The sequence below is a fragment of the Cyprinus carpio genome, chromosome B20, assembly GCF_018340385.1.
Source record: "Cyprinus carpio isolate SPL01 chromosome B20, ASM1834038v1, whole genome shotgun sequence".
NCBI classification, from domain to species: domain Eukaryota; kingdom Metazoa; phylum Chordata; class Actinopteri; order Cypriniformes; family Cyprinidae; genus Cyprinus; species Cyprinus carpio.
Genome location: NC_056616.1, coordinates 13180416 through 13194791, shown reverse-complemented (window position 1 = coordinate 13194791; position 14376 = coordinate 13180416). Strand labels below are relative to the sequence as shown.

At 35.8% G+C, this 14376-nt stretch overlaps 1 protein-coding gene across 1 annotated transcript in view; it reads left to right on the top strand.

Annotated features, from left to right (window-relative positions):
- Positions 1-8279: 8279 nt before the first annotated feature.
- The window catches only part of LOC109058094 (disheveled-associated activator of morphogenesis 1-like), a 73507-nt gene continuing 67410 nt past the window's right edge, over positions 8280-14376 (top strand). Inside the window, exon 1 of the mRNA XM_042747151.1 lies at positions 8280-8427. The gene's annotated coding sequence lies outside the window, so the exon portion shown is untranslated. The remainder of the gene's footprint in view (positions 8428-14376) is intronic.

Here is a 14376-nt window from a genome sequence, read left to right as displayed (position 1 = left end):
ATAATATAATATATATAATATAATATCAACTCGAACTCGAATATAATATAATATAATATAATATAAAATATAATATAATATAATATAATATATTATTCATTTCACAGGAATTCTTTTGGTTCCTATATATTTTATGTTCCATTACTGCATATAAATTTAACTATAATGTTATGTCAACCGCTCAGGCTGCATTTAAATACATAAACAATATAATAAATATTCACAGAACAACACAGTGCAATGTAACAAAACAAAAAAAGACTTTAAAAAAATCCCATAAAACATAAAAATATTGTTGTTGTATTAAATTTTTCCATTCTGCTCATCAAAGAATCCTGACAAATATATATACATACATATATATATATATATATATATATATATATATATATATATATACATACATATATATATATATATACAGTATATAACCAAATGTCATTTGTCATAGAGGGACATTTGAGAAGGAACTGTTTTTTTTTTCCACCATAATTTTATTATTTTTTGTTTTTAATATAAAATATATTGTATTGCATGTATTGTCTTATACTTAAAAAAATCACATAAATTGTATGATTCATACAATACTTTTTTATACTGTTTTATACTTTTTTACATTAAACCATTTTAAGGTAACTTGTGATGAAGCATTAACACTAACAAGTTTTTTTTATTTTTTATAAAAACATACTGTATCTTTATAACACTATATTGTGTGTATTTCCCTGGCATTAATGCATTAATTTACAGAAAACTGCAAATTTGACATTTTACTCTATTTTGACCCTGTAATCAATCTCTGTTCTTCCTTCTTTTATAGAAATGCTATCATTGATTTATTCTTTTGCTTTTGGAGCAATTGGGAACTCAAAAAATATATTGGTTGTATTTTCCATACACCATATAGAAGCTTACTCAACTACAGTGACATCCACTTCTGAGAACCCCAGAAATGTAAATGTATTATTTTGCATTACAGTTTTTACCTTTAGTCTAATAAACATGCAAGGGATCATAAATATGGAGAGAGTTGTTCAAGACATGAGAAATGAGTCCATTATCCACAGCTCAGCGTGAGAACTAACAGGATGCAGATCACCCATTCAAACACACCCGATGGTTCTCCTCATGGGTGCGTGAGTGATAACACAGTCCGGCAGAGGTGGAAGGTCTCTCTCCGTCTCCCACCACCCGTCTTATCAGTGACCTCTCACACAAGCTATTGCTCAAGGCTAAAACGTTCCCAGTGTGCATGGTGCAGGGAGAAATATAACATGTGGAACGGTATGTTAAGTATGTGTCCACGCTTTTTCCAGAATACAAGGTGTGGCTGAAACACGTGAAATGCCACATTCAGCAAGACTGTGGTGTCCAATTTGGACTCTAGTTGCTGTGGACATTGGCAAAACAAACAGGAATCCAGAAGGGAAAACTCTAAATCCGATTACCAGCAGGTCTTTGCTAAAGCCATACTAACTGCATGCTTGCAAAGACAAAGGGCATTTTGAGAGATTGGGTGTTTTTAATCAGATTAATTACTGCTGTTTTAGTTCAGGCTCTTTCAAACATTTCATATCAGGGACCATTAAAAGCGCTTGCTAAAGAACCTTTCCTAAAATATAAAGACAGCTGAATATTTTTATTTATACAGACCCATTTATACTGTGTGAGAAAGAAAAAGTTCATTATTATAAAGACAACATATTGCCTAAAATTATTTACTTGTAATTGTCCTGAAGCAAATACATGAATAAATTAAAAAATGAAAAAAAGTGAAAAAGGAAGTATTTAATAAGTGCATTTAAATGCATATTTCATATCCAATATTACTATAAGAGAAATATTTCGATACATAAATATTTACAGTTGCATTTTTGTGTCATTTCAGAAAAGTTTATTGTGATATACTGTGATATAATAGTAAACAGGTAAAAAATGACAATGGTGATGGAAAAACTCCCTGGAAAGATAAAACACAAATAAAATCTATATTCTTGAACATATGTACAGTACACTACTTTGCAAGGAGGGAGAGATATAATGTAGTTTTTAAAAAAAAAAACATTATAATAATTTTTATAATAATTTACTCTTAAACCTTTTTAGTTTAAATTTCTTAAATCTTTACAGTATCTCTGGAGGATTTACATGATTTTATGTAATATGTTATATTTAATAATAAAATCCACAATATCAGTCTATAAAAGTGTGAGCCTATAGTCAATCTCCAACTGATGAGTTTATCATTTGTATTAGGCAATGTCAAATTCATGGATAAGTGCTCTTTTCTGTCGATTCCAAAAATCAATGAGCTTTTCCTGGATATACACCAATTTATAATTACTGGAGTGAACCAATAATAAAGAAAAAAAACTTTCTTTAATCCTTTACAATGTCACTACACTTCAAGCTGGTTTTTTTTTTAGACTAAATGTACCAAAGGCTTAGATGGGTGAGATGGGGTTAGATAAGATAGCAAATAAACTTAAAACTGGGGGCAGAAAGTCGATTTCCAAAAACACATCTTGCATCTATGTTGTCCATTGCGTGTGAGGCTGTATTTGACTCCTGCTGCTCCCCAGAGGCCCTGTGACATAACGAAGAGCAGCTCTTTAATTAGCACATTTTAACAAGGACACAGTGGCAACAGATAACCACAAACAATAAACTCTGTCTCTATTAACTCAACAACATGAAGAAAGACGATAAACTATCTCCTGATCTCTTTTTTTCTTATGTGTCAGAAATAGGCTTCCATATGATCGCATCATGCAATTCGTTAAATAACTTTAGCTTTACTTCATGTTTCATCAGAGTATTTTTGTACAACGTATATGAGACACTCAAAATATTAAACAGACGTTTTTGTTCTTTGATTTAATTTATGACAAACAATACACAACTAGTTGTCATATGAAAGAAATAATCGTAATGTCTGCAATCCATTGTTAACCCTTTCTCAGGCAATTCATCATGTGATGTGTGCGTGTGTGTGTGTGTGTGTGTGTGAACCTGGTATCCCCTATCTCATGGGGAACAAATGTCCCCACAAGGATAGTAATACCAGTAATTTTTGTCCTTGAGGGGACTCTATAAATCATACAGATTGAGGTTTTTTTTTTTTTTTTTTTTTTTTTTTTTTGAAAATCTAAAAATCCAGAAAGTTAGGGTAAGGGAATAGAAAATACAGTCTGGACAGTATAAAAACAATTACGTCTATGTAGAGTCCCAATAAAACACATAAACCAGGGACTGTGTGTGTGTCTGTGTGTATGTGTGTGTGTGAGAGAGAGAGAGAGGGAGAGAGCTTCAGGGAAGTCATGACTCAATCTCCGTATATCATTAAGGCTTTTGCTACACATGTGAGTGGACATTAAGCATGTGAACTTAGTTCACAGGACAGTCTTCCACTCTGGAATATATCCAGTCCATTATCTTGTTTTTTCTGGCAAAGAGAAGAATAACTCCTTAATACAGTACTGTATATCTCCCCCAGTACTATATATAGCTACTTTTCAGATCTCCTTACAATATGCAAGTTTTAATAGGATATAGTTCACCCAAAAATGACTTTTCTGTCATGATCTACTCTTTTTTTTTTTTTTTTTGGTAAACTATCCCTTTACATTCAGATAGATTCAGACAAATTGTACACTATAAAATATCATAATCGGGTTTCTAATATGTGTTCAATAAAAAAGTATCTTTCTATGTATGTATGTGTGTGTGTGTGTGTGTATGTGTGTGTGTGTGTGTGTGTGTGTGTGTGTGTGTGTCTCTGTCTGTCTGCCTATCTATCTATCTATCTATCTATAGGAATTGATTTTATACTGTTGCTGGGAGAGGAAGTGGTAAATATGGTTGAGGCAATAATCTATTTGCAAGCAATTTAACGTAAAGAACTAACAAAATCAACATGAAGCAGGCTCACACAAACACAGGAGAGACGTGACATAATGAGGGCTTAACAGCATCAGCTGAAAAGGAAAGCCATTTCAGACGCAATTTCCTTTTTTTAATGAAAGTTTAGAGGCAAATATCTATTTAATGTGCACCATTTTTTTATTTATAATAAGAGCAAAAACATATATTAAACAAGTAAATAGGTCAATTTTCATTTCTTGTTGGAATAAATAGTGGCTTGTCACTTGGTAAGCACAATTTCAACACTCCTAAATAGTATTTGTTTATATAATGTTGTCTTTTTCTTGTTGACTGTTTCAGATTCAGAATATGCTATGTGCAAACACCTGTCCACAGTGCTGTGAAATAGTGGCTTTGGTTCTGCAGTGAGATCCTGTGCTTTGATCTCTCACACAGACAGATGTGTCTGCTGAAATAATTTTACTGACAGAAGCACAACTGGTCACATCAGTTTCACATAAACATGCCTCGGTGTTTCAAGACACTTGCACGGCAACAATCACAATAATCCACAAGTAATCCACACCACTCCAGTTCATCAAATAACATCTTGTGAAGTGAAAAGCTAATACATGTATTCATCCATAATACATAAAAACACTTCCTCCAGTCCATCCCCTGTTGTACTCTCACATTAAAATCCACAAACATATTTGTTTAGAACTGTTTTGGCCTGTAAACTGTGCTTTATTTGTGCATATTTCTCTCCTGATTCAGATGAATTGACTTATTGTAAATCAGGATAGGAATATGGGTGCATTTGTGGCCTAATGGTTAGAGTCGGACTACACATCACGTCACTTATTCACTGGAGAAACAATATTATGGATAGAGGACTTGTATTTTACCCAGAAGAAACTGTTTGAAGAAAACATCTTGATAAATTTAGCACAGCTTTTCACTAAAACGTTATTTGATAGACTCAATTACTTGTGATGTTTTTATCAGCTCTTTAAACTCTCATTCTGACGGCACCCATTCACTGCAAAGAATCCATTGGTGAACAAGTGATGTAATGCTAAATTTCTCCAATTGTGTTATAATGAAAAAACAAACTCATCTATATCTTAGATGGCCTGTTCGTGGGTAAATTGCTTTTTTTTTTTTTTTTGAGTGAACTATCGCTTTATGTAAAACAAACAATGAGCAAACAGTGCTGTCTGAACAGTGAACATATTAAATTTGCCTTATATAGAAAAGATTACAGGCTATTACTAAACGCATCATAATTTAATAAACCTGAATAAACAAGTCCCATCTGGTGTTTGTGAGTCATTTCCCAGGCCGCACACTGTGGTAAAAGTTCTGGTTTTGTGTTTTGTCAAAGATTTGACCAATAAACCTAACAAAAGTGTCATGCCACCTAGAGTCCCAGACATAAATCATTCAATGTAAGATGTTAAACTGTCATTGCTAATACATTTTGATTTATTACAACAACTTCTAGACCCCTTCACCTCGTTCTTCTGGGATTTGACAAACAGATTTTGAGAAGCAGTGTGACTTTATTTGGTGCTGGTGGGGAAACACTTAACTGTTGGAACAACCTCATGGGGGTTCTGGTCCATTTAAAGGCAGGTAGGTCTTTTCCTTTGCTCTATATTAAATTCCACTGAAGCAGGTAAACACAGCTGCTCGGCTGTCTAAGCTGTCAGGTGGATGGCAAGACAAGATAATCATCTGTTTTAAACATGGATCAACTTTATTCCTCAAGTAATTTTTCAAAGTGTGCTAGTGCCTCAAACAGCTGACTTTTGTAATAGAGCCCCTCCCAAGAAATCATAAATGAAGTCCCATCCCTCCTCCCCTTTAGTCAGTTCTCCTAAACCATTTTTACTCGTACTGATTTGTAGCAGTGCACAATAAAAGACAGCATGCCATTGAACAATATGCACTCAGCCAGGCACAAACACAGCCAGTTGTTTAGCAGGGATGAAAGGATATTTCTTTAAGTGTGGGCACTTCTGATACTAAGAGGATCAATCCCTAAATAAATAACTTAAAATCATGGTGTAGGAACATCTTGTATATGTATCATTTGTCATTTTGTCACATATATTTATATAGTTAAATAATGTTTGTTTATTTACTAATGTCACTTACAGAACTATTTTACAAAAAACAATAATCAAATAAACCCATTATTATAAATGTCACATTTTTGCTTTTCGTGTGTCTGACAAGCCATGGCGCTCTCATGCCACACACCATGTGGTGAAAAATAGCTTACATCGCGGTGCAAAGACGAAACAAACAACGTGCCGACAGACAAGACAGAGCAGGTTACTTTAGGTATGAAACAAAATCTCAGCTTTCAAAGTTTGCCCTTTTTTAATTTCAAACAATTTAGTGTCTCTTCAATGTGTCGTGACAGATCACTGTAGTGCCTCAGCGATCATCTCTTCCTCTTTACAAGTTATATCGTGAAATAAACATGAATGAACATCAGAATGTATCTTGTTTCAACCGCGGAAACACTATTATTATAATTATATTATTTATGTTCAACTTCAAGTCCATTGAGGTTAAACTACTCTCTGGTCTGATTTTATCGTTGGACAATAATGGCAGATTTGGCATTATGATTGGTCAGATCACCTGTCAATCAAACTCGAAGGGTCAATTGATAAATAAGATATACATAAAATATGTAAGATATACAGATACTATTTTTTTTTAATTGTATATTATATGCATTTATATTATCATATAATGTAGGTAAATATAATGTAATATTTCTATAATCACTGTGATTATCTCATTGTCATACTGAAAAAGCAGAAAAATATCAATATTGTTATTGTTTGTTTGATGCATAATGTTCCACATGATAATGCTAAAGAACCAGCTATACTTGACCCATCTCCTCAAATTCCCTTTTATAGTTCATTTGCTGTTTAAGAGAAACAATGTCTACAAGCCATGATGGTTGATCTGATCTGGGATTTATAAATTAAATAAACATGATAGTCACTAACTGACTGATAAAATCTCTCATTGAACTTTTCATGAGGGATCTCCTTTAATGTTTGTATTTTAGGAAAAATTTGAGGACATTCACTGTCTCCTCTGTGGCCTTCTTTTAATTTGTGGAAAACCCCTGGCTCCCACGTGTCGTCTTCATGGATTTATCCTGTCCTGAATGTACAAAGCCTGGATGCGCTGAAGCTCAGGGTGCCTCTATGTCTGGGAGCCATTATCCTCCTGGTCATAAAGAACACAGAAAATGAGAAAAACAATTCAAAGTGTCACATTACTTACACACCAATCTGTGAATGATATGAAAGAGTCTCAAGCATTTGCTTTGTACAATGCATGTGAACGAGACCATCTTCTAACAGCATCCAGTGATTCACCCTGTAGCATCATGTGACTTGGACATCCCCTGTGTAAAAACAGTTCCTTTCCAGCTTAAAAACAAATAAAAAAATACACAACTTCACCCCTTAATTTAATATGGAGAAGGAAGAGGCAGAGCAGCGGGAAGGAAAGCCATAATAAACAAGGTAATGTTGTAGTTAAGAAACAGCCAGGGAAATTTAATAAGCAATGACAATAAAGGAGCTTGTTAGCTCTTCAGATTTACTGAGTTTTGGTCATAGTATGTGCTCAAGAGGATATAAATGTTTAAAAATTGATAATTGCAAAACCCATGTCGATTGACTGATAATCTGAGATATTTCATATGGGAAGGGGAGCATATCGTCCTCACTGGCTATGGCACTAACAGCCCTGTATGTACTGTCTTAAAAAGATCGAGCACAAAATGATGTAAACAACGACTGGAGCCTATTAACAAATTGTTGTGTCGTTGTTTAAGTATCAAGGAATGTTTATTTATACCTAAACTGTTATTTGCCAAAGGAGTGAGTCAAGATGATGACTCAAGAGCAGTGTGTTCAGGACAAGACAGTCACTTTCCCATTAGGGAATATGCCATTGATTTTCTTGTTATAGGCCTAGTTGTACTATTTCAAGCCATTTTTACACATAGAGACCTTCTAAATTATTTATTTTCTTGTTTCAATTTTAGTTGCATTTGTCTTTGAAATGAATAATAATAAAGTAAATTGTTGTTTTTCATGTAACCTAAACTTTGTATTTGTGGATTTAACATTTACAGCAACTGAGCCATCAACACACATGAAGAATTTTTTAATCTCTCTTCTTATGAAGGCCGTTAATGTATAATTTATTACACGTTATTACTTTTAGATGGTCACTTTTTTCTTATGAATATATAGACCTTATAAGGTAACTTACTGACACTTAAACCAACCTTATCTGACTCGTTGTACCTGACGTTAACCTATACTACTACATCTCCCGTTAGACGTCGCTACATCTACCTTGTGTGATCATGCGCACTCGCTCGCTGGTCGAGTGGAAAAAATGATGACGTCAACTCTCTATAGGGTCTGTGCAATGCTGCGATCAAGCACATTCATATGTCCACTTACCCAAACGAAATGAGTTTGAATGAATGATGAGAGCACGTACAAGGTAAGAACAGCCTTTCAGCGGACTTTCTGGATGAACGCGTGTATAGCGTGCTGGATTGTGTTGTCGTGACCTGAGAGTGTATTATCACCGCTGTCCGATCTGAGCACGGAAGGCAGGGTAATGCTGATTGATGATGATGATGGTATATGCGGTAAACGGTTTATTCTCAGTGTCATACAAGACACGGATGATGATGTTATAAGAAGCAATGGTTGATGCACAGACCGGCAAAACTAATGTGAAACAAAGATTTGCTCACACTTTTGCATGTGCTTTATATTTGATTTTTTTTTCAGTGCTTAGAATTCGCCGTTTAAAATGAACGATTTGCATCTTATTTGCATGTGATATCCTTTCCCCTTGAATAATAAAGCCGGTTCTGTTTTGTGTCATGTCACTCGCGCTCATGTAACGATAGTCCAGACAGAGCACAGCCTGTGCGCGAGCATGTAACCAGCCCAACAGTTTCCCCATCAGTCATTGCAGTGCTTCTTTTAACCTCTCCAACTCCAAGACAATATTCCAAACTCCCTTTTAGTTTAAGATATTTCTTTTGATACTTCTACTGTTCTTCAGGGTTCGAGAAAAAAAACGGTTATTAGTGTAACTTTTTTAGTCATCTTGATAAAACATTATAAAGTATAAAACATTGTTATTTTTATCATATTTTTGGGAGGCACAACCCTCAGATAGTGGAGGTCCTGTCCCGCCGCCGATGTCCTTGAGAACCACTGAATTATTTTTATGAACTAGAAGTGTATTCTGCTCTGAATATATATTTGTGTTTGGCTGTCTTGGGATATTTTTTGTTGGACTGATGTTGCTATTTTTCTTCAGTCTGTTTTTTTTTCTATGGAATTCTGTAATTCATGTTCCTCAATCCTCATACTGTTCCAGATGTATATGACTTTCTTTCTTTAGCTTTACCACATGCTGATATAGCACTTCACAGCACTCTCATAAGAAAGTGCTTATGATAGTCGGCCAGAAGTGAGGGTTTATAGTTTAAAAGGTTAAAAAATTTAGTAATTTGCTTGCACTCACCTATATTGTTTCACTTCAGAAGATGATGATTTACCCTCTGGGGTCATATTTGTTATTGTCATGATAGCTATGCGCCGTTTTAAAGCATCAATTTTTGGTTTTTCTATTCCCTTACATTATATGGGCTCATAGAGATAGATTACTTTTCTAAATCTTTGTGTTCATCTCAAGAAAATAGTCAAATACAGTTTAGTTCATCTGGGATTGCATGAGGGTGAGTAAATGATGAGATTCGTATAAGATCGTGCCAAGTTGATAATGCTGAAATGTGGAAATGAGGCTGCTATCTATTGTTTGGTTCCCTTTTTCACTAATTCAAGTGTTCAAGTGCTGACTAGACTTAAAAGCTTTTCTCAGCAGATAGCAGCTTGCTGGTATCCTCAATGCTCTTGAGTTAGAAGGCCCTTGTCACCCCACATTTTCATCAGACTCGGTCCGTTCTCTATTGCTGGGGCAGTATACCCTGTGGGCACCATGGGGCATCATGAGTGATGGATTTCTGCACTTGGCTCGACTTGTATTCCCCTCAGACTGAGCATATGCGCCCTCATATGGGCTTCTGAAGACTCTTGATAAAAGGCATGGCGATCAACTTCAATGACCGTTTCACATGATTTTCCTAACAAACTAAAGCCTTGTTTGCTTTTTATGATATTTTAACTGAAATAGTTGTATTATTTGGCATGTTATTATTATAAAGTATTCTTTTAAGACAGAATGTAGGTGAACCTGCACTTTTGATTTGCACTCTGATTTTTATTAGAGATCATAACCATGACAATAAATTCAGCCTCATGAGAATTATCTTGTGATCTCCCAACTCTGTATTCAAGTTTGGATACTCTCTCTCTCTCAAAAAAAAGCTTTGTTACTTAAAGGGACAGTTCACCTAAATATTACAATTCTGTCATTTACTCACCCTCACGTCGTTCCAAACTTGTATGAGTTTATTTCTTCTGTGTAACAACATAAAAGAAGATATTTTGAGAAATGCTGCAGTGTTTGTTTCTCCACACAGTGGAAGTCAATGGTTGCCAAAACTGTTTGGATGCCAACATTATTCAAAATGTCTTTTTATATGTTTCACAGAAGAAAGAAAGTCATACTGGCATGAGGGTGAATAAATTAATTTTCATTTTTGAGTGAACTATTAAAGCTTTTACGTCTATTGGGCTCTCAGTGTGCATTCAGTAGTTATTCAGTCTTTGTTGAAAAGCTGAATAAGGACCTGCCATTGCTTCGCTTCATTAGTGTTTTGTCACTGACAGAGTACATTTGTTCTGCTGTACGGCCCATGAGTCCAGACAGGTTTACAGGACTGTCACTCATGAATTAACCACATGAGTGAAAGGTTTGACTTTCTTTTTGTGCTGTATTATTGAGTGTGGGCGAGGTATCGGGCTGGGAAGCGGGCATTGAGTGATAATGTTTAAGCCGTGTTCTGTCCTGATGTTTATGGAGGTATTCATGGATGGGTGTGTGTGGCATGTGGCATCTGTTGTCTTTTGTCTGACTGTGCCATCAACAAACCGCATTTTTTGCAGAGCCATGTGCCCGGGTGCAGGTGAAGGGTGTGTGTGTGTGGTGGGGAGTTTGGGTAATTAATTGGGCGTAGGGTTACACCAGCTGGCCAATCAGATCACTGTGGCTGCTGCTGCCTCAACAGTTCATGTTTATTAATTAGGAGAAAGCCGAGACACCGCTGGGAGTCGTAATTGTTTCCGCTGGTGAAAGGGTGGTCCCGGAACAGCTGGGGTTACCCCACACCAGCACTGCACATCACACTATACTGCTCTGACAAACAATGCTTTACTGAGCCATTTGTGACCCTGGAGCACAAAACCAGTCATAAGTAGCATGGGTATATTTGTAGCAATAGCCAAAAATACATTGTATGGGTCAAAATTATCAAATTTTCTTTTACTAAGTAAAGATCATGTTCCATGAAGATATTTTGATTAGTAATATGCATGGCTAAGGACTTCATTTGGACAAATTTAAAGGCGATTTTCTCAGTATTTAGATTTTTTTGCACCCTCAGATTTCAGATTTTCAAATAGTTGCATCTCGGCCAAATATTATCATATAACAAACCATACATCAATGGAAAGCTTATTCATTCTGCTTTCATATGATGTATAAATCTCAATTTAAAAAAAATTACCCTTATGACTGGTTTTGTGGTCCAGGGACACATATATTAAGCTTTTGGTAATTAAGATTTTTAATGTGTTTGATAGAAGTCTCTTTTTCTCACCAAGTCTGCATTTGTTTGATTAAAACTACAGTAGAAGCTGTGAAATATTATTACAATTTAATGTTAATTTTTCTGCTGCAGCCATTTATTCAGTCTTCATTGTCACATGATCCTTAAGATATAATCTTAATATGCTGATTTGGTGCTCAAGAAACATTTCTTGTCATTATCAGCATTGAAAACAGTTTATATTTTTGTGGAAACAATGATAATTTTTTTTAGGAAAGTTTGATTAATATAAAATTCAAACAAAAAGGATTTATATGAAATAGAAACCTTTTGTAGCATTATAAATGTCTTTACTGTTGCTTTCGATCACTGTAGTCCAGTGTTTCTGCCTTAATGTTTGGTCATAACCACTTAAGTATTCTCTCTGTCATTTTTAGTACACTGCATTGCATCAAAACTAGTATGCTTTAAGCCTTCAGCACTATCTAGTCTCCTTCCCATCCTCCTGTTCTCCATCTTATGATATTAAACGATGGCAACAGTTCAACAGGAGACTGTTATCTTTTACAGAATTCGATGAGGACTTCTTTAATGGGGGTTTAGAGAGATCGCAGCATGGCAATGCTTTACGAGCCTTTCTGCTCTGGCCAGACCATGTGAGACAGTACCCTGCTCAACTTGGTCGTAACAATGGGCCTATGTGACCGTTTGAATGTCCTATTCTCTGAGTGGTGTGGTTCACTTGGATCAGACAATGGCTTCACTTTGCATCATTTATTTCCAGAGGCCCTGTATGTCACTAGGCCACTCCTGTTTACTGTGTTCTGGACCAGTTGTGCTGCATCTACACACCTTCAGCAGTTTTGAATCAGAGATTTGTTTGTTCTGTTGGCAGCTACGGTAAAATGGAAATGACTTGCGTTTGTTTGTAATATGAGATCTTATTGTCTTTTCGCCATTCAGTCAGGTATAATCCTGTTTCAGTTTGTATCGTCAAGCTGTCCTTCATCTTGGCTCAAGGAAGATTATGTGAATAGTAGGGTTGGTTAGTGTAGGATTAAACCTGCCTGAGCGCTTACTCTTCTCTATGGTCTATGCAAAGCCGTTTTCCAGGCAACCAAACTATTGTTGCAGAATTCCACTAAAATCTTATGCATAATCACTTTCTGTATTGAGGCTTGGTGAGTTAAAGGGATCGTTCACTAAAAATGAAAATGCTCTTATTTACTCACCCTCATGTCTTTACTTTTATGACTTTCTTTCTTCCACAGAACGCAAAGATATTTTGAAGAATGCTTCTGTTTTTGTCCGTGAGGCCCAAAACAGCACTGAACCTCATTGACCTTCTTTATATAGACAGATTCTTATTTTGTGTTCCTAATAAAGTCAGGTTTGGAACATCAGGGGTAACTGAAGACAGAATTGTCATTTTTGGTGGACTCTTAATTCCTTTAAGAGTTTGACACTCTTAGCTAAGAGGTGTTGCTGAGGTAAAATCTGTGGTCTTTCCTTAGAGCTATGAGGTCTTTCTCCTCTTGGAGGCCCCATGACCTTCTTTATTCCTCCAGGGTCAAGGAGCAGGTCATCCTCAGGGTGCCTTTGAATTGTTGTAGTTTTCTTAATTCATTGAGGGTTGCTGGTGCATTCCACAACTTTGTTCCCAGGATATTGAGAACTTGGATGGTTGGTTGGTGTTTTATTAACACTTACTGAGACATAAAAGAAAAATGCTTCCTATTAAGTACAATGATGTTTTCAAAAAGAGCTCTCTTTAAGTTAAAGGAATATTGCTGTTCGATATAAGTTCGATTATCAGTTGAAAAACGTTTGATTGGCCTTTTTTTGTGTGTTAATCAACACAAGTGCTGTCGATTGATCTGAACTTGTATGGAATGTGGAATATTCATTTAAAAGTCGGATGTTTAAGTCCATTCCTTTTGGATTTATTATTGATGTTATCAAATAACGTTGAGTGGTTTGGAGAGGTCTAACTCTATGGTGTTCATACATGGGTGTAGTCAGGTGGTCAACATTAAAATGCCTTTTTCATATCCTTTCAATAACTCAGCAATTCTCAGAATTCTGTGGCTTCCTGGTAAAGTAAACATTTCAGTAACATTAAACCAAGTGCCTCACACCCTTAAGAAATGTGCACTTTTTTGAATTGCCGCTATAAATGTTTTTCCTTGTATGGAAAATCATATATGTCAGGTCAAGATTTTATGTAAAGAATAGTGTTTTTTGTTCTTTTGCATAAATACTGTTGTATACGACAACCAGATTTCCTTGTTTGATAGTTTCCCGCTGTTTGACCTCCCTAAAGCAGTGATGCCATAGTTTGATTTGTTGCAGGGATGTCTAGCAGTGTCTATGTTTGGGCCTGTGGTTTTAGTGGTGGTGTGCGCTCTCTCTACAGCGTTGATGTTGCCGTCCTCAGTGCGCTGTAATCTGAGAGTCACAGTCTAACTGTGGGGAGGCGTACAGACATGGTTCTTCCTCTGCCCACACACTGCAGGGGCTGGACAGATAAAACAAGGCCAACGGCCAAAACAAACTGTAGCGTCATCCTCCCTCACGACTCTTTAAAGAGGTGAAGTGTGGCTGTGGGTGCTCTGGCCCCCCTTCTAAAAGTTTGAGATGTGAAGAGGCTGAGAATTGGAGCAGAGGACAGGAACGTGTTTATTACACAGGTATGATTA